Here is a 21,301-nt window from a genome sequence, read left to right as displayed (position 1 = left end):
CACTTCAAGACCTAGAACACAGGTGATGTGCTTTACAGAGGGCCAATTAAATGACTGTTTTCTCTGTTTTATTACAAACACCATCAGAAATAAAAATGGACATATATACACTACCAAACGTAAAGTAGATAGCTAGTGGGAAGCAGCCGCATCGCACAGGGAGATCAGCTCGGTGCTTTGTGACCACCTGGAGGGGTGGGATAGGGAGGGTGGGAGAGAGGGAGACGTAAGAGGGAAGAGATATGGGAACATATGTATATGTATAACTGATTCACTTTGTTATAAAGCAGAAACTAACACACCATTGTAAAGCAATTATACTCCAATAAAGATGTAAAAAAAAAAAAAAGAAAAATGAGGATCTAACCTCATATGCAAAAGGAAGTTCTGTTGTTTTTAATATTTTTCTAAAGCATGATGCCTGTTGGTCAATATTAGGTAGTGTTTCATGCACAGTAATATATTTAGAGTATCTGCAGCTCAACATAGTCCCCCTTGGGGGAGAAAAGCCTTTGTTAATATTCAATAAGTGAGAAAGAGCACTAGTACATATACTATAGGTTATATTTGCATATACACATATAATACCTCATTCTGAAAGTTGTATTCTATCCAAGGACAAATGTAAGTTGGGTGGTGATCTAAGATATATAAGAAAAAGATCAGTATGAAATAAACAAATCACTCCACAAATCCTTGTCTATTGCTCCTCAGGATGGTAGTGAAAGACTGTATTTCAGTAAAATTTTCAGTGGTTTCATCAGTTATTTAAATATTTATTCATCTTTAGCCCCACAGCTATCAATATTTTAGTGAGGTCATTTTTAACAAAAAATATGAATAATGTGGGTCATCTCCAAATAAATAGTCACTACATATTGTAGTAAGACCAAATATTAGGTTTATATGTGAAAGACCTTTTCTTTAAAAAAAAATTCATGTCTTTTTTTTGTGTTCTTTAAACATTCTTTACCTCCTGCCTTCACTAATCAGTGTAGAAACTGCAAGTTTCACAGGGACTCTCAAGCTTCCTTATGTTGTAAATAACTACTGAATCACACAAGGATTGCCCCCAAACACACATATCCTTCTACCTAACCGTTTTTTAATAAGAATAAGTGTCTATGCAAAGACTTCTAACATCAGCCCTTGGTCCATGCTTTGTCCTAGCCAAAGTAGAAAAGGAACAGATGTAAAGACATAGTCAGTTACCTCTCTATCCCCTCACTCTGCTCAGTTGCCTCCCCACTGCATTTCTATACATCTTTGTGTCTCTCCCTTCTTTTATGAGACTGCAGATCTGTTAACAGTGACTGGAAGGATTAAAGACAGATTGATTTTTGGCTCCTACATGTACCTCATTTACAAACTTTTAATGTTTACAAAGAAAAAGCAGATTCTTGTAACTAAACACAGCAGAAATTATATTGTTCCAATACAACACTGTTGTTCAATTATTCAGCCCTTACGATCTTTCCAAAAGTGTAGCTCCTCGTATATATTTTCTAGTGGCAAAGAAATTCTCCCTGTTGATTTGGCAGGTGAAAAGAATGACTTCTATTATAAGTAATACAGAAAGCTTATATGCTGGATCAACATACAAGGTAATAGAAACTCCTCTTTTGAGCAACATGCCAGAACTCAACATCCAAATGATTTTTCATCTCCCTCAAAGTAGGCAGCTTAGAATGTATCTTCACTGTTCTCACAGGCAATGTTGACTTTGCTCAGAACGTTTCTGGAACTCCTCTTTCAGAATTGTCTTCAGGGCCTGGTACACATTGCTTTGAACAGCCTCTTGGGTAGCAAATCACCATCATGGAAGAGTTATTCTTATTTCATTTTGTCTTTAAGATGTAAACATTATATGGAGGCAACTGAAACATGTGTTCAAGGTGGGTAATATACTGGGTTTGCTCAAACCCCAGGTAGTGAGACTATCAGGTAATGGGAGTATTTTCCTAGTGTACTTTATAAACTGATCCTGAAGCTAGGATGAATTTCAAAATTGCTGGGAAAACAACAGCCTCATAAAAATAAGAACAAATCCTCTCACAGCAACCCCTTCAATGGGCAACACTCCTCTCCTTTAACAGTTTAAGTACTGCTGTATTTCTTGTGGGGAATTACTTTTTGTTTATGAAACAAACTTTTTGTTTATAAAACTTTTTGTTTATGTTCATATATTCACTCTCTTTAAAAATATTTAAAGAGGTTTGCTGACGCTATTTTTATGTTCAAGTTGTACAGAATTTTTTAAGATTTGCTTTTAAAATATGTCCGGGCACTGTTTAAGGAAGGTAAATGTTTTCCAGGGGAAATGCTAGGATATGATCATTGAAGTTTTATTTACCTCAGAGTACGTTTCCTTGGTTGCATAAAGCATGCAAATATTGGTACAATGTTCCCTTTCCTGAGGCAGAGAAGTGGAGTGAAGTAACAGGAGATGCCGTAGACTTGGAATGAAGGGGTGACAACTCTAGCCCTGGCTAATCTTTTGGTTAAGTGACTTAGCAAATATCAGATTGTTTTTCCGTCAGTGATGCTTATCAGCCTCTGAGGATTTGGGGGATTAGTGAAGTGACTTTTGAAAGCCCTACAGAATCAACTTGTAGCAGGAGACAGATCCTTAGAGTTCTTTTTTTTTTAATTAATTAATTTATTTTTGGCTGCGTTGGGTCTTTGTTGCTGCATGTGGGCTTTTCTCTAGTTGTGGTGAGTGGGGGCTACTTTTCGTTGTGGTGAGTGGGCTTCTCATTGCAGTAGCTTCTCTCATTGTGGAGCACGGGCTCTAGGCACACAGGCTTCAGTAGTTGCAGCGTGTGGGCTCAGAAGTTGTGGCACACAGGCTCAGTAGTTGTGGCTCGCAGGCTCTAGACTGCAGGCTCAGTAGTTGTGGCGCACGGGCTTAGTTGCTCTGCGGCATGTGGGATCTTCCCAGACCAGGGCTTTGAACCCGTGTCCCCTGCATTGGCAGGCGGATTCTTAACCACTGCGCCACCAGGGAAACCCCCAGATCCTTAGAGTTCTGAATGGGGAAATCCAAAAATACTATCCTGAACTGGCAATTAGAGTTTAGCTCCCTTTTAGCCTCTGACTCATTCACTGCACTTTCAGCCTTTTGGAAAATGCTGAAATGCTGGATGAGCTCAAGGATCGCTGAAGCACAGGACTCAAATGATCACAGCTGAAAACCCGGAAACACTGTTTCCGGAATTGTGATTATAATCAGCAATCATAGTAAACATTGCCACAAGAGACACCAGCTACTACCTGAAGGCAGAAAGTATATATATGACATAGTACATAGCTTAATTTATCTACATATGTATTTTTTAAAATCTAGAAACAGATAGATCTTCTATAGATCTATTTTAGATAGATAGATGGTAGATAGATAGACAGATAGGGATTTATATATATACATACATACATATATATATATATATATACACACCATGAGGAAACGAGGCCATCTGTGATGTGGAATTATTTTTTCTTCTTTTTTGCCTTACCTATATTTTCTAATTTTTCTAAAATGAACACATAGGATCATGAATAACTTCAATTCTCATAAAAATAAAATACTCAGTGTAAGTGGGATCATGCTGCAGAAGTGACACCAGAACATATGTCTGTTACCTTTATCTACTTGCCCCATACTGGCCTGCACAAAACTGTCAGGTACATGCGTCCTGGGCAGCACCCTATGGATTATCTTGTTAGCAAAATTTTCAAATCAGTCTATCGTCCATATAAAAGTTGATTAAAGGGCTCATCCATTATACTGAATTCAAGGTCACTTATCCCTGTGCAACTGGAAAAACAATGCAAATAAAATACAGAGTCTGCATTGCTCTCATCATTCACATCCGTCCAAGCTAATTAAAAATAGATTTTTTACCCATTGTTCTGTACTCAGAAAAATTACGGTTCTTGTTTGTTCTCTGTGTATCACCAAGAAACAGCATGTATATGAAGGCTGCCAACCTTAAAATATGGTCCATTTAAATCTTAGAAACTGGAACTACATTTAGTTTCTCATTTTTTCCACCCTTCTTGTCATTGTTCAATGCCAAAATGTTCTCTGGAGAGTACACAGAATAAAAGACCACATCCATTTCCAATAACTTACAGAAGAGTATGACTCTCAATGAACTCTTGCAAAGGGCACAGTGGAAGAGAAACACTTTTGAGTGAATTACTATGAAAAAACTGCAGCATGTGAGAACTTCTGTTTGACAGTGTTTGACTGAAAAGTTATAAGGTATCCATATTATTTCTCAAGGTATTCATTTTCTGCAAATTAGACACTGGTTCAAATACTCTTTTTAAATGGCACTGTTTGGAGGTATGATTTTTCTGGGGGGGGAAAAAAACACACTAACGTGTAGTCTGGCATTATGACTGGCCTAATGGTCTATTAGCTTTACACTCCAGAATTTAATGAAAAGGATTTTTGAAAACTTTCAGATCAACATGGTGAATGTAGAGGTGGGCGTGTGGGTGGAGGATAAATGATGCATGCTGTTTCTGGTATTATTTTAGCACATTTTCAAAAGAAATGATTTTAGCTCATTCTTAGCTTTCAAGTCATCATTTGGAAAATATATGCTGCCTTTGAATGGAACACTGAATTTCAGAGTAATGTATAACTCCTTCTGTTAGAGCAAAATAAAAAACCTTGGTTTCTGTAAATATCATATATCTATGAAACTGGCATTTTTCACGCCACTAAATCTAAGAGGTCTTGCCCAAGGTCACTGTTGGTAGGCAGAATTTTGGCCCCATGACCTTTGCTCACTGAATATTGACTATGTTATCTGCATTGTTACATAATGACATGGCAGATGTAATTAAGGTGACTAATCAGTTGACCAATCAGTTAAACTAGGCAGATTATCCTGGAGTATTCAGTGAGCCTAAGCTAATTAAATGAGACTTTGAAGGCAGAAGTCTTTCTCTGGCTGGTAGCAGATGAAGAAGTCAAAGATTCAAAGGATGAGAAAGGCTTGATACGCCATTTTTTATTTGAAGATGAAGGGATCCACATGTTAAGTAAATAAGAACTTCAGTCCTATAATAGCATGAAACGGAATTCAGCCAACAACCTGAATGAGTTTGGAAGTGGGATCTCCCCCAGAACTTCCAGATAAGAGCCCAAACTAGCCGGCTTCTTGATTTCAGTCTTGTGAGGCCCTGAGTAGAGGATGCTTCTGGGCCACGTTTTACTTAAACTTCTGACCCACAGGACTGTGAGATAATAAGTGGGTGTTATTCTAAACTGCCAAGTTCAAAGTAATCTGTGACAGCACCAATACAAAATGAACACGGTCACACAGTGAACAAGGGGTCTTAGACACCGTTACCACTCTGTCAACCACCCTCCCCACCAAGTGGCTCGGCCCACACCACCATCCCTGTCACTGCCCCCAGGTGCCTCCCTCACCCAGGGGCACATCCCCTCCTATGTGGCCAAGGGCCTCAGTGCAGCTGACTGCTCAGGGGGCCCACAGTGTCTCACACACGAGGCACAGCCACACGCTCACAACCTCCACGTCACTGCTTTCCACCACCACAGCAGCCCCGGGACCCTGGATGTTGGGCCAGCAGTGTTTTTAAGGGGGTTCCATGGCAGTTGGCAAAGTATTCTGGGCTCTTCTCCTAACCCCAATATTGAGCACTGGAGCTTCTCCAGGATTAGACAACATTTCATCTGTGTAAAACAGCAGAAAGAACATGAGCTCCAGCATCCTGCTGCCGGGGTTCAAATCTGGAGTTCATCTTCTACTAAGCTACATGACTTGGGCAAGGTACTTAACATCTCTTAACCTGTGTTCCCACCGTAAAAGGGAAGTAAAAAGGGTTCTACCTCAAAGATTTGTGGGGAGCATTAAATGAAATATTCATGAGATGTTTAGTGTAGTTCCTGGTAAGCAATAAATGCACGATTACATTTTTTTCTGTTTCTTTCTTTCTGCCACTCATCATCAGGAATATTATGGTGCTCTGTCTTTTCCTATCTATTCAATTAGTTCACCCAGTGAAAACTCACACCCCTTATTACCTTAGAATGTGTTTCACATGTTCTTTGATTCGGTGATACCCAAACTTGCTTGATTTTAAGAAACACCTAAAGTACTTGTTAAAAGTACAAATTCACAATCTCCATCACTGGAGTTTCTCTTTCAGGAAGTCTGGGATAGGAAGTCAGGAAGGCTCTAGAAATCAGCATTTTTATCAAAGGCCTCAGATGATTCCTGTGAACTGTCCTGGTTAGGGTGTAGGATCTATGTAATCATGGGTGTTTCTAGCCACTGATACTGGTTGGGGGAGAGGGAGACCCATGTGCCAGGATATCCCAAAAAGCCAGGACCCTTCTAGTGCCACCCTGGGCACTGTCACAGGATCCCAAGACCTCATTAGGAAAAGATGCAAGCAACCCACAGCTAATGCAAAGTCTGCAACAGCAAATTCATACATAGGCCCTTAAGAAAGTGTTCCTTCTATCCCACTTTCTGTCATTCAAAGTGGCTGGTTAAACAAGGATCTACTGTACACCACAGGGAACTCTGCTCAATATCCTGTAATAACCTAAATAGGAAAAGAATTTGAAAAAAAACAGATACATGTATAACTAAATCACTTTGCTGTACACCTGAAACTAACACAACATTGTTGATCAACTATGCTCCAGTAAAAAATTAAAATAAAATTTAAAAAACCCAAAGTGGCTGATTAAGGTTAACATTATTTTGGGAAGGGATGAAATGAGAGCTATTATGCCAGGCTATGCTAGAGCATAAAGCAACAAAGCACTGCCCTTGCTAACAGTGCCTGGCACAAAGGAAACACTCATCAAACGGCTGTTGGTTTATATAAATCCTGACCCAATGTGTACAACTTAGTGAGTGACAGGCCAGAGATGCTGCTTTCCCTGTCTGCCATGGGCTTTGTTGGCTGTGTGAGGTTCATAAACATCTCCAAGTCACTCTACATCTTGCAAGGGTGTAGACCCCAAGGGTCGTAGATAAAGGTGGATTTATGTGAAGTTAATTAAACTCAAGTCCTGGCAAAGTGTTCACATAGTCATATATTTTTATAAAATCTTCAAAAAGGAGATTTTTTTGTACTGTTTTCTTTACGAGGACTCCCCAAATTCTATAAGCTTCAGGCTCCATAAAATCTGGAATTACCACCATAGCTCTTTAAAGAGGGGATTGGAACCGGGAAATAGGATGCTTGAGACAGCCATGTCTTCCTTGCAGCCTGGAGCCCCCAACACCAACAGGTTATGCTCCGAGCGAGCCCACAAACTGCGGTCCCCTGCCTCAGGCTCGGCTGATGCCCTCTTCTCCCCGCCCGGCCAGCAGTGCAGAGCTCCCACCCTTGCCTGACCCCAGAAGCTGTTAAGAGCCAAGGAAGACCCTCCACCGGCCCTGCCACTGAAATTCCTTTTTATTGTCCCAGGACTTGGGGTTTCTCACCCCCAGCCCCTCCCACATGTGGCAATTTCATTTCAGCCCTGGCCTGGGGTCCCCCACCCTGTCCCCCACTCGATGGTCATGCTCTCTAACCGTAAACATCGAGGCGGCAGTTTAAAACATGCTGATGCCTTATGCACAACCAGATCTCTACAAACACTCTGTGATTTAATTTGAAATATTTGCTTTATATAATTTGTAGATTTTAGCTATTGGACTAAGATCATTCACAGAAATAGACTGTAATTTACTGCTGTTTCCCCGGGTTTTTTTATTACTGCATAATTAAAACCTACTGTCAGCTAGCACGGGGGGCGGCGACGTTGGTGTTATGCAGTGTGCATTTTAATTGGCTGTACAACCACCATCTCTTCTTCCAGCGGCCCCGCATCTCTGCAATAATGCGTGAGCATAATTCTCAGATCTCTTGAGGTACCTGTAATCCACAGCCTTGCAATAAACCTACGGTCTGACGTTCCAGATGCTTGCACATGCTTGCAGATGCTTTCACCGTGAAGGACCTCAAACTAAGGGCACGTGGGCTCGGGGAAGTTGGCATAAGTGTGAGCAGGTTTGGAGGAAGCTCGGCACAGAGCATGGCGCTTTCCCCTCTGGTTGTATTCCCTGCAGCCATCAGGACTGACAACTCTATTACAAAGATGGAAACATGGGCCAGCAGCTCTCCCCTTGTGCTGTTTTTCACAGGAAAAGACAGAGCACTCAAGTGGGCAATAGAATGAAAGAGGACTGCAGGTTCTTAACAGGAGAACTGCCATCCTAGTCTCTAGGGTTTTTTTTAAATTGAAGTATAGTTGATTTACAATATTGTATTAGTTTCAGGTGTATAGAAAAATGATTCAGTTATTTTTTTTCAGATTTTTTACATAATAGGCTACTACAAGATATTGAATATAGTTCCCTGCGCTATACAGCAAATCCTTGTTGCTTTTATGTATAGTAGTTTGTATCTGTTAATCCCCCACTCCTAATTTATCCCCTTTCCCCTTTGGTAACCATAAGTTTGTTTTCTATGTCTGTGAGTCTGTTTCTGTTTTGTCTATAGGTTCATTTGTATTATTTTTTAGATTCCACAAATAAGTGATATCATATGGTATTTATCTTCCTCCATCTCACTTACTTCACTAAGTACAATATTCTCTAGGTACATCCATGGTGCTGCAAATGGCAATGTTTCATTCTTGTTTATGGCTCAGTAATATTCCATTGTGTATATTCACCACATCTATATAGGTCCTTCTAGTCAACAAACGTATACCTACTCTGAGCCAGTCACTGTGCTTGTCACTGGGGCTGTAGCAATGAGTAATACACAGTCCTTGTTCTCTATAAGCTCACATTCTAGTAGGGGAAGAAAAACATTCATGTAAACAACTACATTGCCCCACCGCAGGTTTTGCTAGAGATATGAGGAACTATTTGATATAATGGAAAGAACACGGTCTTTGGAATCAGAGATTAGGGTTCAAATCCCACTTTTGCAGTGCGTTCAGCTCTACTGCCTTTAGAAAAGCTGCTTCTTTAAAGAACAGTGATTTCCTTATAGTAACAGAATGCTACCCTGCAGAGTGCTGGGAGGCTCCACGGCTGCAAGGTGGAGGTGGCTGCTGAAAGCACCCTCCTCCCCTGTGCTCTGTGCAGTTCCAAGCCCCCTTAGAGGAGGTATGCTGGGGGATCCAGTGGCCAAGATTAGAAATGACGGACGTCAAGTGCTTGGTACAGTGGCTAGCATGTCATAGGCACTTGATAAATGGTGGTTATCACTGTTGACAACTGTTAGGGAAACACCACCTCTCCTGTCCCTGAGCTATTTCAATAACAACCAAACTCCAATCTCTCCTCTCCCTGATCCTCCTTAGAGCATCCCAGGAGAGCTCCTTCTGCAAAGCAAAGCTGATCTGCTAAGGATCTGCTATAAACGCTTAGTAGCTCCACCCCCCTCAGAGAAATTCTATCATCCTGGCAGAGTGGGGGGCATCAGCGTGTCCCCTGCTTCCTCTCCAGCTGTCTGCCCAGCACCCCTCCCCGCCACCCTCCCTCTGCTTCTTGCAGAGTCACTTCCCTGCCATACGCTGCTTCCTCCTGCCTCCTGATTTTGGACATTCTGTTCCCTTCCAGTCCAACCACATGCGCTTGTTCAAATCCCCTGGAGAAGCCACACTCCAGCCTTCACGTCCTACACAACTACTAACAGAGTGCAACCCCTCCCCCCCACAAACTGTTCTCTCCACTTTCCTATTTGCCCCTCTCTAATCCATTCTCCAAAATGCAGCCAGCCTGGTTTTAATTAATTGCATCATGGCACTCACTTCCTTAAAACCTTCAGTGGCTCCCCTCCCATCACACTTTTTTTAACATCTTTATTGGAGTATAATTGCTTTACAATGTTGTGCTAGTTTCTGCTGTACAACAAAGTGAATCAGCTATACATATACATACATCCCCAAATCCCCTCCCTCTTGAGCCTCCCTCCCACCCTCCCTATCCCACCCCTCTAGGTGGTCACAAAGCACCAAGCTGACCTCCCTGTGCTATGCAGCTGCTTCCCACTAGCTAGCTATTTTACATTTGGTAGTGTATATAAGTCCATGCCACTCTCTCACTTTGTCCCAGCTTACCCTTCCCCCTCCCCATGTCCTCAAGTCCATTTTCTACATCTGTGTCTTTATTCCTGTTCTGCCCCTAGGTTCTTCAGAACCTTTCTCTTTTTTTTAGATTCCATATGTATGTGTTAGCATATGGTATTTGTCTTTCTCTTTCTGACTTACTTCACTCTGTATGAGAGACTCTAGGTCCATCCACCTCGCTACAAATAACTCAATTTCGTTTCTTCTTATGGCTAATATTCCATTGTATATATGTGTCACATCTTTACCCATTCATCTGTCGATGGACACTTAGGTTGCTTCCATGTCCTGGCTATTGTAAATAGAGCTGCAATGAACACTGTGGTACATGACTCTTTTTGAATTATGGTTTTCTCAGGGTATATGCCCAGTAGTGGGATTGCTGGGTCGTATGGTAGTTCTATTTGTAGTTTTTTGAGGAACCTCCATACTGTTCTCCATAGTGGCTGTATCAATTTACATTCCCACCAACAGTGCAAGAGGGTTCCCTTTTCTCCACACCCTCTCCAGCATTCATTGTTTGTAGATTTTTTTGATGATGCCCATTCTGACTGCTGTGAGGTGATACCTCATTGTGGTTTTGACTTGCATTTCTCTAATGATTAGTGATGTTGAGCATCCTTTCATGTGAGTGAAATCCATCTCCCGACCATGGCCTGCAAGGCCCTGCTTGATTGACCCCCTCACATTGTCCCCTTGCTCGCTGTGCTCCAGCCACACTGGCCAGTCTGCACTTCCTGCGACCCCAAGCCCTCTTCGGCCTCACGTGAGCGCCAGCCTCTGCTTCAAGACTACTGGACGCCTGTCGTCAGGGGGCCACCTGCTCAGGCTTCCCTGTTCAGCTCCAGGGCCACGCCCCCCAAAAGCCCTTTCCTCCTCCCCAGACAGAATCACGGCCCTGTGATTCTCTCTCATCACATCCGGCTCTTTTCCTTCAGAATATACATTATGATCTGTAATTACTTAATGACCTTCTTTCCCTCTAGATTGTAATTTCCACAAGGATTGAACTTCAGCCCGAGCAGGAAGCCCAGAGCCCCGCACACACGTCTGTGGAGCAGATGCCTCTGTGAAGGTTTCCCACAGCCCGCCAGCCTCCTCCCACACCCATCTGATACACTGCTCTGTAGCATTTCGTTTGTACGTCAATCTCTCCCCACAAGAATGTGAGCTTCTTGACAACAGGGCTATCTTCTGTGTGTTCCCAGCATAGCAAAGCATCCTCCCTCCACTCCCACATCTGGCATAAAGATTAACTCATGAAGGTGCAGGGCTCCTAAAACTGCAGATAGAAAATGTACAAGCCCTGCCGTCGGATAACATTGTGAGCAAATGCAAATGCCAAAGAAAAAAAAAAGAAGTTTAAATTTACTGAATATACTGAAAATGCTTGCAATTATTAAGTGCTCAAACTGAGTATTTAAGTGAAGTAATTGTGGCATTAAACAGCCATAGCCTACCTTACTCATGACAGGTCTTCAGCCTGGTTTTCGACTGGTACTGACACCTCCTATACCCTGAGGAACAGAAGACCTTGCTCAGGGACCTAGAAGAAGAGAAGGATGAAAAATGTTAGGAGAAGGGAAAGAAAGGAGGGTTGAAAGGGCAAGAAGAGGCAACACGGTGACGGGCAGAGAGCGGAGCTCTGACGTCAGACCACGTGGACTCACACCCTGCCTCAGACCTGGCCTTGGGCAGGTCCCTTGGCCCCTTTAGACCTACGTTTCCTCCACTGAAAAGTGAAGATAGAGTTGCCTCAGCAGTTTGTCCTGAGAACTAGATCATGTAAAGCATGTCTGGCTGACATTTGGAAGCACCTAGCAATCCAGGCCCATAGCCACCATTCATTTGTATTTGCTCATCCAAGCACTTATTCAACTCCTCCTGGGTGCCCAGAACTGCTGAGGCTACCAGGAGAGCAAAGACAAACATGTTTTCACACTCACTGAGCCTACAGTCCCTTCAGGGATATAAACATTCCACAAAGCAAAGGTAAACCTGCACCTGTGGTTGGTGCTACAGAGGCGAAGACACCGCGTGTGCCTGTCACCATGGAGAGAGGCAGTGGCCTAGGGCAGGCTCTGCGGCCAGCTGGCCTCGGTTTGGCTTCTAGGGCTACCACTCACCCACTAACCGGGTAGACAGCCTTGAGCCAGTCACTGTACTTACCTCCTCATGCTTCTGTTTGCTCATCTGTAGGACGGGGTAACAGCAGTATCTGATGCATAGGGTAGAAGATTAAATAAGTTAGAGAGACGGCCGATGCTTAATAACTACTATATAAGGATTTGCTGTTTCATTATTATTACTTTGCCTAATTAGGGCAGTAAAGAGGGATTCCTAAGAAGTCCCATTTGAACTGAGATATTCAAAGGTTAATAGTGTTAAGTAGGTGAAATGGGGCCGTGAAGAGCCCAGGCAAGTGTCCACAGGTGGAAAGGATAGGAGCAAATCCAAGGAACTAATAACAGGCTACCAGGGCTACAGCTGAGAAAAGAAGTCAGACCAGGCAGGACTTCGTAAGTAACGTCAGGAGTTTCATCTTCACCCTACAGGCAATGGGAGAGCAGAGAGAACATCACTCTAACTTCAGAGCAGAGAAGAGACTAGTGAAGGGGCAGAGTGAATGCAGGTATGCCACTAGAAGTTTGCTGTGGAGATCTAGAAGAAATTAGGATGTCATGGACAAGAGGGATGGTAATCCAGATGATAAGACATGGAATGGATTTAAGAGATGTTTTGAAGATAAAACTGACAAGACTGGGTGATGGGGCAAGACACAGAGAGAAAAGAAGCAGAGGGAGATGCCCAACATGACTCCTAGATACCTGGCTTGCAAAACTGGATGGATGGTGGAGCTATGAACTGAGATGGAAATGGAGAACTGATCCTAACAGGAGCAGCACGGATGCAGCGGAGGTTAGGAGTGCATCTAAATAACAATGTATGTGAGTGATCAGAGGGCAAGGAATCTGGGCTTTCTTCCCTTGGAGAAGTCACTTGACCTGCATAGCTCACATTCCGTTAAGGTTCTGCAGAGAGGGAGAACTGACCATCCAAAGGTCATTTTGATTTGGCCATGGGCTGCAGTGATGTGACAACAATGTACACTTAACCTGCTCTTTCTAGCCCAGGCAGTCCCCCACCTCTGGCCCCTCTCAGCAGCCTGAGACCAGCAAGAGGAGAAAGGGTAAGGGTCTAAGTAGAGAGTCCACTGAAGCAAAGAGATAACTGTATCCTCATAGGGCACTGGAACAAAACAATGTTCTCCTTGGTGAACAAAGAATCCAGGTAAGTTGTCATGGGAACAGTCAATAGACTTTAACATCATTATTATTTCTAGCTACCCTTGCTCGAGCACTTACAGTATGCCAGGACTTCATCTACACTATCACCTTCACACAGCACCTGTAGTAACAGGAAGAAGGATACAGAGAGCGTAACTTATCTGAGGTTACACAACCACTGAGTGATAGAGCAGGGATTTGGACCCAAGTCTGCATGACTCTGATGCCAATCTTCTTTTTTTTTTTTTTTAATAGGATTTTTTTTCTTTAAATTTTTGGCTGCATTGGGTCTTTGTTGCTGCATGCCGGCTTTCTCTAGTTGGTCAAGCGGGGGCTACTCTTCGTTGTAGTGCGTGGGCTTCTCATTGCAGTGGCTTCTCTTGTTGCAGAGCGTGGGCTGTAGGCGCGCAGGCTTCAGTAGTTGTGGCACACGGGCTCAGTAGCCGTGGCTCGCAGGCTCTAAAGCGCAGGCTCAGTAGTTGTGGCGCATGGGCTTAGTTGCTCCGCAGCATGTGGGATCTTCCCAGACCAGGGTTCGAACCTGTGTCCCCTGCATTGGCAGGCGGATGCTTAACCACTACACCACCAGGGAGGCCCCCAATCTTCTTTTTTTAACCCTAGAGAATTTCTATGAGCAACACTGCAGCATTGACTCCCATACACAAAACAGACATTTTCAGGTGGTTAAACGTATGCAAGGTGAAGCCCTTGGCCACACAATAGAACAAAGCTAATTGGCCTCTGCAGAGATCAAAACCATGACCTTGTCCTTACTTGATCATTCTGCCAAAGGAATGCTTGAGGCAGACAAACTTGCCATCAAACGGCTATCAAGCATTTTATTTCCCTTCGTATTGTGTAGGTTGCTCGTTTATTCCAAGAGCTCAGCCTTTCAAAATAAGCCCCTGGATGGAAGGGAGACAATCGATGCTTCTACAAATCATCAAATGGAAAGGCTTTTTCAGGATTTGTTAAGGACTTAAAAGGTAGGAGGTAAGGGGCTGGAAACCTACCTTCAGAGATGGACAGAACCGGCTCCCAGGTCCTGGCCCTCGGGAATGGAGTACCTCTACTGGCCTTGCCACGTGCTCACACTGCCACCTGCTGGACATTGCATGCATCTCCACTTCCCCTAACGGTCCACCTGGAGACCCGCACAGCCTATCCTGCAGGTTGATTGCTCACACTTTATCATCCCCTTTTCGCTTTTTAAAGTGTCATACTCAGGAGGAATTTTGGTTTTCTGACCCAAACTCTTTTCAACCTGATACAATAGAAAGGCAGGTAGGAATCCATGCATGCTCTGGTGTTGGTGTAGGGGAACCAGGAGGACACGGGAACATTTTGTGAGGGATCCGGGGTGGGGGAGGACAGAAACCTCCTCAAATCCTTTTTAAATACAGTGAGATGCATTCTTCCCTGTATATTTTCTTTTCCTTTAAGCACAGCTTGTGGAGCTAAGGGCAGGGTGGGTTTCCAGCTTCAGAACATAGTGCTATTATTTTCCAAGACCGCAGGCAGCAGTCTTTCCTTTTAAAAGAATTATAATCTTCCCCTTTCATTCACTCACAGCATGAAAATAAATTACTGTGCTTGAGCATTTTAAAAGTTAAAGGCTTAGACGGCACATGCTGATCAAAAGCTGATCTTCAAATACCCATTTCCACCAACCATGACTTTTTTTAAGTTTTTTTTTTCATTTTTATTTGATTTACCTCATGTGGCATTGCGTCTCTTATTCCAAATTAGATAGGATGCTAACCCCCATTTCTTGGGGATAGGTTTGGAATAGAAAGATAGGTTGGAGAGTATTGGAGATAAAACTCAGTGGCCTACCTAGTGACTCGTCCTTCATATGTTTAAGGTTCAAGAACTCAGATAAATTAGAATCATTCTCTGAATCCTCTTTCCAAAGGAAGGCACTGAAAGATTTTTGCTTTTCCAGATTTCCAGAATTTCTTGATAATGGAAGAGGACCTGGAATTTCTCAGCCAGTTTTCAGCTTTTTTACGTCGTGTACTGAAGCCCACTACTGTCTTCTGATTTCATGCACAGAACCGAAACCCCATGGTTAGTCTCTCCCCAGGTGGTTTCGCTTATTCCCATGGCCTCAAGCACACCTGAGTGTCACGACTCCCAAGCCCATGTCTTTAGTTTCTAACATTCACCTGAGGTCTACAGCCATCTCTCTAACCGCCCACTAAATATTTCACCCTGGATGTCCCACAAGCACCTTCAATTCATTGTGTCTGATAATCGTGGTCACCCCGGCCCCATCTCCCAAAGCTGCTCTTTCTTCATGTAATCAGCCCAGGTAATGGCAAAGTTATCCACTCAGTTATGTAAACCCAAACCCCAAATGTCTCCTAATACCCCCACCCTTTATGTGTGATTGATCTTGAAGTCCTATTATGCCTACTACCTAATGAAACTATTTATTCTCTTCTCTCCAGCTATGCTGACACTGTCTCTGCATTTGGACTGCTGAAACAGCCTCGCCACTATCTACCTTTCACCATGTTTAATGCTTTCCTTTTCATCCTTCATGTTCAAAAATACAAACCTCATCACATCCTTGATAGCACAATCACAATACATAACAAGAAAAGCTGATAACCTGGGCTTTAGCAAAATTTAAAACTTTCGCTCTGAAAACGATCCTGTTAAGAGGATGAAAAGACAAACTATAGACCAGAAGAAAGTATTCACAATCACATATCCAAACAAGGACTCATATCTAGAAAATATAAGGAACTCTCAAAATTTAACATTAGAAAAACAATTCAACTCAAAAATGGTCAAAAGACATGCACAGACACTGCACAGAAGAGCAGATACGGATGGCAAATAAGCACATGAAAAGGTGTACAGCATAAGCCATTACAAAAATGCAGATTAAGACTACAATAAGGGGAGGAGGGGAAGATGGCGGAAGAGTAAGACGCGGATATCGCTTTCCTCCCACAGATACACCAGAAATACATCTACACGTGGAACAACTCCTACAGAACACCTACTGAACGCTGGCAGAAGACCTCAGACCTCCCAAAAGGCAAGAAACTCCCCACGTACCTGGGTAGGGCAAAAGAAAAAAGAATAAACAGAGACAAAACGATAGGGACGGGACCTGCACCAGTGGGAAGGAGCTGTGAAGGAGGAAAGGTTTCCAACACACTAGGAAGCCCCTTTGCGAGTGGAAACTGCGGGTGGCGGAGGGGGAAGGCTTCGGAGCCGCGGAGGAGAGCGCAGCAACAGGGGTGCGGAGAGCAAAGCGGAGAGATTCCCGCACAGAAGATCGGTGCCGACCAGCACTCACCGACCCGAGAGGCTTGTGTGCTCACCTGCCAGGGCGGGCGGGGATGGGAGCTGAGGCTCGGGCTTCGGTCGGAGCGCAGGGAGAGGACTGAGGTTGGCGGCGTGAACACAGCCTGCAGGGGGTTAGTGCGCCACGGCTAGCCGGGAGGGAGTCCGGGGAAAAGTCTGGAACTGCCGAAGAGGCAAGAGACTTTTTCTTCCCTCTTTGTTTCCTGGTGCGCGAGGGGGAGGGGATTAAGAGCGCTGCTAAAAGGAGCTCCAGAGACTGGCGCGAGCCGCGGCTAAAAGCACGGACACCAGAGACGTGCATGAGACGCTAAGGCTGCTGCTGCCGCCACCAAGAAGCCCGTGTGCGACCACAGGTCACTATCCACAGCCCTCTTCCAGGGAGCCTGTGCAGCCCGCCACTGCCAGGGTCCCGGGATCCAGGGACAACTTCCCCAGGAGAACGCATGGCGCGCCTGAGGCTGGTGCAACGTCACGCCGGCCTCTGCCGCCGCAGGCCCACCCCGCATCCGTGCCCCTCCCTCCTCCCCGCCCCGGCCTGAGTGAGCCGGAGCCACCGAAGCAGCTGCTCCTTTAACCCCGTCCTGTCTGAGCGAAGAACAGACGCCCTTCAGCGACCTACATGCACAGGCGGGGCCAAGTCCAAAGATGAGCCCCGGGAGCTGTGAGAACAAAGAAGAGAAAGGAAAATCTCTCCCAGCAGCCTCAGAAGCAGCGGATTAAAGCTCCACAATCAACTTGATGTACCCTGCGTCTGTGGAATACCTGAATAGACAACGAATCATCCCAAATTGAGGAGGTGGACTTTAGGAGCAAGATCTATGATTTTTTCCCCTTTTCCTCTTTTTGTGAGTGTGTATGTGTATGCTTCTGTGTGAGATTTTGTCTGTATAGCTTTGCTTCCACCATTTGTCCTAGGTTTCTATCCGTCCGTTTTTTTTCTAATAATTATTTTTTTATTTTAATAATTTTATTACATTTTATCTTACTTTATTTTATCTTTTCTTTTTTCCTTCCTTCCCTCCTTCCATCCTTCCTTCCTCCCTCCCTCCTTTCTTTCATTCTTTCTTTCTTTCTTTCTACTTCTACTAATTCTTTCTTTCTACTTTTTCTCCCTTTTATTCTGAGCCGTGTGGATGAAAGCCTCTTGGTGCTGCAGCCAGGAGTCAGTGCTGTGCCTCTGAGGTGGGAGAGCCAACTTCAAACACTGGTCCACAAGAGACCTCCCACCTCCATATAATATCAAAAGGCGAATATCTCCCAGAGATCTCCATCTCAACACCAGCACCCAGCTTCACTCAACGACCAGCAAGCTACAGTGCTGGACACCCTATGCCAAACAACTAGCAAGACAGGAACACAACCCCACCCATTAGCAGAGAGGCTGCCTAAAATCATAATAAGTCCACAGACACCCCAAAACACACCACCAGACGTGGACCTGCCCAGCAGAAAGACAAGATCCAGCCTCATCCACCAGAACACAGGCACTAGTCCCCTCCACCAGGAAGACTACACAACCCACTGAACCAACCTCAGCCACTGAGGACAGACACCAAAAACAACAGGAACTACGAACCTGCAGCCTGCAAAAAGGAGACCTCAAACACAGTAAGGTAAGCAAAATGAGAAGACAAAAAAACACACAGCAGATGAAGGAGTGAGGTAAAAACCCACCAGACCTAACAAATGAAGAGGAAATAGGCAGTCTACCTGAAAAGTAATTCAGAATACTGATAGTAAAGATGATCCAAAATCTTGGAAATAGAATAGACAAAATGCAAGAAACATTTAACAAGGACCTAGAAGAACTAAAGATGAAACAAACAACAATGAACAACACAATAAATGAAATTAAAAGTACTCTAGATGGTATCAATAGCAGAATAACTGAGGCAGAAGAACGGATAAGTGACCTGGAAGATAAAATAGTGGAAATAACTACTGCAGAGCAGAATAAAAAAAAAAGAATGAAAAAAACTGAGGACAGTCTCAGAGACCTCTGAGACAACATTAAATGCACCAACATTCGAATTATAGGGGTTCCAGAAGGAGAAGAGAAAAAGAAAGGGACTGAGAAAATATTTGAAGAGATTATAGTTGAAAACTTCCCTAATATGGGAAAGGAAATAGTTAACCAAGTCCAGAAGCACAGAGAGTCCCATACAGGATAAATACAAGGAGAAATATGCCAAGACACATATTAATCAAACTGTCAAAAATTAAATACAAAGAAAACATATTAAAAGCAGCAAGGGAAAAACAATAAATAACACACAAGGGAATCCCCATAAGGTTAACAGCTGATCTCTCAGCAGAAACTCTGCAAGCCAGAAGTGAGTGGCAGGACATATTCAAAGTGATGAAGGAGAAAAACCTGCAACCAAGATTACTCTACCCAGCAAGGATCTCATTCAGATTTGATGGAGAAATTAAAACCTTTACAGACAAGCAAAAGCTGACAGAATTCAGCACCACCAAACCAGCTGTACAACAAATGCTAAAGGAACTTCGCTAGGCAAGAAACACAAGAGAAGGAAAAGACCTACAATAACAAACCCAAAACAATTAAGAAAATGGGAATAGGAACATACATATCGATAATTACCTTAAAAGTAAATGGACTAAATGCTCCCACCAAAAGACACAGTTTGGCTGAATGGATACAAAAACAAGACCCATATATATGCTGTCTACAAGAGACCCACTTCAGACCTCTGGACACATACAGACTGAAAGTAAGGGGATGGAAAAAGATACTGCATGCAAATGGAAACCAAAAGAGAGCTGGAGTAGCAATTCTCATATCAGACAAAATAGACTTTAAAATAAAGACTATTAGAAGAGACAAAGAAGGACACTACATAATGATCAAGGGATCGATCCAAGAAGAAGATATAACAATTGTAAATATTTATGTACCCAACATAGGAGCACCTCAATACATAAGGCAAATACTAACAGCCATAAAAGGGGAAATCGACAGTAACACATTCATAGTAGGGGACTTTAACACCCCACTTTCACCAATGGACAGATCATCCAAAATGAAAATAAATAAGGAAAACAAGCTTTAAATGATACATTAAACAAGATGGGCTTAATTGATATTTATAGGACATTCCATCCAAAAACAACATAATACACATTTTTCTCAAGTGCTCATGGAACATTCTCCAGGATAGATCATATCTTGGGTCACAAATCAAGCCTTGGTAAATTTAAGAAAATTGAAATTGTATCAACCACAATGCTATTAGATTAGATATCAATTACAGGAAAAGATCTGTAAAAAATACAAACACATGGAGGCTAAACAATACACTACTTAATAACGAAGTGATCACTGAAGAAATCAAAGAGGAAATAAAAAAATACCTAGAAACAAATGACAATGGAGACATGATGACCCAAACCTATGGGGTGCAGCAAAAGCAGTTCTAAGAGGGAAGCTTATAGCAATACAATGCTACCTTAAGAAACAGGAAACATCTCGAATAAACAACCTAACCTTGCACCTAAAGCATTAGAGAAAGAAGAACAAAAAAACCCTCAAAGTTAGCAGAAGGAAAGAAATCATAAAAATCAGATCAGAAATAAATAAGAAAGAAATGAAGGAAATGATAGCAAAGATCAATAAAACTGAAAGCTGGTTCTTTGAGAAGATAAACAAAATTCATAAACCATTAGCCAGACTCATCAAGGAAAAAAAGGGAGAAGACTCAAATCAATAGAATTAAAAATGAAAAAGGAGAAGTAACAACTGACACTGCAGAAATACAAAAGATCATGAGAGATTACTACAAGCAACTCTATGCCAATAAAATGGACAACCTGGAAGAAAGGGACAAATTCTTAGAAATGCAAAACCTGCCACGACTGAATCAGGAAGAAATTGAAAATATGAAGAGACCAATCACAAGCACTGAAATTGAAACTGTGATTAAAAATCTTCCAACAAACAAAAGCCCAGGACCAGATGGCTTCACAGTCAAATTCTATCAAACATTTAGAGAAGAGTTAACACCTATCCTTCTCAAACTCTTCCAAAATATAGCAGAGGGAGGAACACTCCCAAACTCATTCTACAAGGCCACCATCACCCTGATACCAAAACCAGACAAGGATGTCACAAGGAAAGAAAACTACAGGCCAATATCACTGATGAACATAGAAGCAAAAATCCTCAACAAAATACTAGCAAACAGAATCCAACAGCACATTAAAAGGATCATACACCATGATCAAGTGGGGTTTATTCCAGGAATGCAAGGATTCTTCAATATATACAAATCAATCAATGTGATACACCATATTAACAAATTGAAGGAGAAAAACCATATGGTCATCTCAATAGATGCAGAGAAGGCTTTCAACAAAATTCAACACCCATTTATGATAAAAAACCCTGCAGAAAGTAGGCATAGAGGGAACTTTCTTCAACATAATAAAGGCCATATATGACAAACCCAAAGCCAACATCATCCTCAATGGTGAAAAACTGAAACCATTTCCACTAAGATCAGGAACAAGACAAGGTTGCCCACACTCGCCACTCTTATTC

At 42.9% G+C, this 21,301-nt stretch overlaps 1 long non-coding RNA gene across 2 annotated transcripts in view; it reads right to left on the bottom strand.

The window, feature by feature from the left end:
* LOC132598230 (uncharacterized) overlaps positions 1–21,301 on the bottom strand; it is a 245,256-nt gene that overhangs the window by 58,797 nt on the left and 165,158 nt on the right. For both annotated transcript variants that reach the window (XR_009566211.1, XR_009566212.1), the window contains 2 exons: positions 12,299–12,347; positions 11,590–11,675 (listed from right to left, as the gene is read on the bottom strand). This is a non-coding gene — a long non-coding RNA (uncharacterized lncRNA). The remainder of the gene's footprint in view (positions 1–11,589; positions 11,676–12,298; positions 12,348–21,301) is intronic.

This window comes from Globicephala melas, chromosome 12, assembly GCF_963455315.2.
Source record: "Globicephala melas chromosome 12, mGloMel1.2, whole genome shotgun sequence".
Classification (NCBI taxonomy): Eukaryota; Metazoa; Chordata; class Mammalia; order Artiodactyla; family Delphinidae; genus Globicephala; species Globicephala melas.
Note: the sequence above shows the minus strand (reverse complement) of the source record. Positions and strands in the feature narration are given on the sequence as shown.